The sequence below is a fragment of the Mandrillus leucophaeus genome, unplaced genomic scaffold (assembly GCF_000951045.1).
Source record: "Mandrillus leucophaeus isolate KB7577 unplaced genomic scaffold, Mleu.le_1.0 Scaffold1031, whole genome shotgun sequence".
NCBI classification, from domain to species: domain Eukaryota; kingdom Metazoa; phylum Chordata; class Mammalia; order Primates; family Cercopithecidae; genus Mandrillus; species Mandrillus leucophaeus.
Genome location: NW_012098444.1, coordinates 83,646 through 87,502, shown reverse-complemented (window position 1 = coordinate 87,502; position 3,857 = coordinate 83,646).

Here is a 3,857-nt window from a genome sequence, read left to right as displayed (position 1 = left end):
TTGATTTCTGTCTTAACAGCCATCTGAACAGTGAGTGTGTGCCTAAATGTCCTTTCTGCTTATGTAATTATATGAATGTTTGTGGAGTGTAAGCTGCTCACAGCGTCTGTTTACTTTTAAATTCATCTTTTTGTTTTATTATAGTTCCTGGGGGTACTTGGGGTATGTCCCATTCATAGTCTGATTTTCTTCTGAGTTGTAGAGGTGGTAATGAACGTCTTCATGAGTTGTGTGGATTTCTGTGTAGCTTTAATTTGGGTACGTTTTGTGTGTCAATTGTTATGTTCCTTGTTAATTCATCTAATTATCTATTAAATTGGTGGCCTTTGAATGATCTTTTTGTTTTTTGTTTTTTGAGATAGGATCCTTCTCTGTCACTCAGGCTTGAGTGCACTAGCATGGTCTCAGCTCACCGCAGCCTCAACCTTCCGGGCTCAAACGATTCTCCTGCCTCAGCCTTACAAGTAGTTACGACTACAGGTGTGTGCCACCACGTATGGCTAATTTTTTTCTTATCTTTTGTAGAGACAGGGGTCTTGCTGTGTTGCCCAGGCTGGTCTCCAAATCCTGTGCTTAAGCAATCTTCTCACTTCAGCCTCCTGAAGTGTTGGGATTACAGGCATGAGCCACTGTGCCCAGCCGAAGTTATCTTTTTGGTATGCTGATATGTGTCATAAATATCTTAATTCTCTTTGATGATTGATATAGTTCCTCTCGGTAAGATTTGGACCATGTGTCATTGTCATTAATTTTAAAATTATTTTGTTTCCATTTGTGTGATTATGGGGCTACTTCGTTGTGACTCCTCATGAATTTGTGAGTATATACACATATATACATTCCTTCGATTTTCTGATACTGAGTGTCCAACTGCTGTAACAACTGCAATCAGTTCTGTATGCTGTGGAGAGAGTAATTCATTTGACTCCTTCAGGATTATATGGTCCTGGAGTCTGAGTGCTGCTGCTGTTCACTGGGTCTGGCCTTTTGGGTCATGGAAGCTGATCCTTCCGTCAACCAGGTGTTAGGCAAGACATTAAACCCGACCAGGACACATTTTCCTATATTGTCACGATTTTTCTTGTCTGCAGAATAAATTCTGGCAAATCTATTTTAGTCTTGTGAATCTGCTCCCTGAGAAGAACTGGTTGACCCTCGAAGCTGGTGTCTCCACCCTGGATGTATCTGTTCCGTGTGAGCAGTTTTGGATCAATTTGGATACCTGTTGGTTTTCCAGGACTCCGTTTTATCCAGTGGAGAAAAGGCATATGGCATTTTATTGTAATGTTGTTGCCAGTCAGATGCTTAGTGTTTGTTAGGGCTTCGTGTATAAGCCGTACGTATTTTTGAATGGGCTGTATTTGTTGTTTGAGTATGGGAATTTTGCTGTCTGAAATCCAACCAGACGGAAGATTTAGAATCTGATTTCTATGTCCATAATGATCACGTTCTATTTTCATCACTCATCAGGACTTTCAACCCAAGTTGTGAATCTGAAGATGGGTAATGCAGTCTTTGAAATGTGCTAATGTAGTCTTTGAGTGTTTTAGTTCTTGTCCCTATGTGAAGTCTTGGGATTTTCTAGGTATATTGGTTCCAAGATGATGTTTAAGTAAGGTGGACGCCGTCTCCAGTATCCGGATAAAACTGTTAGTCTTTGTGCTTCTTGTTTGTTTTTGGCAGCTTAAGGGCTTTTATCTTATCTGTTACTGTGGTTGAGATTTTCCTCCCTTCTGATAATCATCAGACTCCTAAAAATTTGCAGTTGCTGCCTGGGCTTGTGTTTTTATCTGTATTAATAGTCTATCCCAATAATCTTAAATGTGTTATTAATTGGGATTTTTTCCTGTTTAATTTGTTCCTAGTCGTTATTTACCATTATGATGTTATCTGTGTATAATATTATTAGTGACTTGTAGCACGATGTGTCCACCACTGGGTTACTTAAGGGTGTGCGTCTGCTGCCTGAACCCTGAAGGCTGAGCAGTGAGCCAAAGCCAGGGTGCCCAGCCTAGGAGCAGGTGTCCCTGAGAGCCCAGATATCCTGTGGAGTATCTGAGAACCTTCCGAGAAAACAGTCTCATTGCTTAAACACAGTAGGCAAAGAGCCAGAAAATTAGCTTAAGCAGTTTAGAAATGATAGGTGGTGTGGATCTCCACAGCTTTCCTACCACCATCCAGGAGTCCCTGTATGTAAGTCCTAAGTCCTAATACATTCATTTACTTCTCGAACTGGACTTGTCCAAGTCATTCTTTGGTTTCTTGGTTTCTTTCCAGTTTGGGGGATGCACGTCACAGTCCCAAGTTTTTCTTGTTATAGATGTGTGTGCTGTCTCTTATACACATCTAGATGTGTATAAGAGACAGGCCCCGCCTCGGCCTCCCAAAGTGCTGGGATTACAGGTGTGAGCCACCGCGCCCGGACAGATGTATATTTTGATTGGTCTATGTGTGATGATAACATGGAGTGAACTATTACTGAACTATTTAGATATCCCTGTGGTAATCTTTTGAATTGGTATTGTTTACCTTCCCATGTAAAATTGGTATATTCCTGGCTTTCTTTATTTATTGGTGTGGCAAAGAACACATCTGACATGTCATGATTGTATAGAATTTGTCACTATGATTAATGATGTTATTAATGAGCTCTTCTACATCTGGTAATGCTCTTAGCATTTTAGTTGAGACTTTATTTAAATTTCTATAGTCAATAGTTAATCGATAGCTCCTGTTTGTTTTTAAGACAGGCCATACTGAACTATTAAAGTTATTTGAAATGACAATTGTAATAATGTCTTCCTCGAGTAGTTCTACAATCTTTGTTGTTATTTCTTTAAGTCCTTTCTTTAATGAGTACTGTTTGGTGCATGTAGCCTGCTGTGGTGTAGGCAGTCTTATGGACTTCATTTTCATTTGTACTAGGTTAGAAAATTTTAGTTCATTTAGTTTCTTAATAAACCATTATAAGTTAAAAAGGTTTGGAATAAGATTCGTTTCTGTAATGTCTTACAATTTGGACAAGCAGTAAAAAGTGCAGGGTATAGCTTTAGAGTCACAGGACAGAAGCAGAGGCAAGAAAGCCTCAAGTTGACTTACCCCTGAGTCCTTCTGTATGAATGTTTATGTCAGAATGTGGTGCATTGTATTTTAGAAAGCTTACTTGTGATCCAGAGCCTTAAAAAAATGGTATGTATGTATATATTTGTCAATTTGTATATAGCTAATTGTCCATATGGTCTGTTATCCCCAGGTTTGAGCATTATATCCCGCACCTGGAGGGTTTCTAGTTTTTAAAGAGTTTTGTTTGTTTGTTAGTTTGTTTTTTGAGACGGAGTTTCACTCTTGTTGCCCAGGCTGGAGTGCAATGGCGGGATCTCGGCTCACTGCCACCTGCGCCTCCCGGGTGCAAGTGATTCTCCTGCCTCAGTCTCTTCAGTAGCTGGGGTTACAGGCATGCGCCACTACGCCTGGCTAATTTTGTGTTTTTAGTAGAGACGGGGTTTCACCATGTTGCTCAGGCTGGTCTCGAAATCCCGACCTCAGGTGATCTGCCTGCCTCGGCCTCCCAAAGTGCTGAGATTACAGGCGTGTGCCACTGCACCCTGCCCTGTGCCCATTTTTAAATGGAGTTATTTGTTTTTTGCTTGTTGATTTGTTTCAGTTTCAGTTCCTTATAGATTCTGGATATTAGACCTTTTTCAGATGTATAGTTTGTGAGTATTTTCTCCCAAACTGTGCACTCTGCTGATAGTTTCTTTTTTTTCTTTCTTTTTTTTTTTTTTTTTTTGAGACAGAGTCTCGCTCCTGTCGCCCTGTCACCCAGGCTGGAGTGCAGTGGCACGATCTCGGCTCAC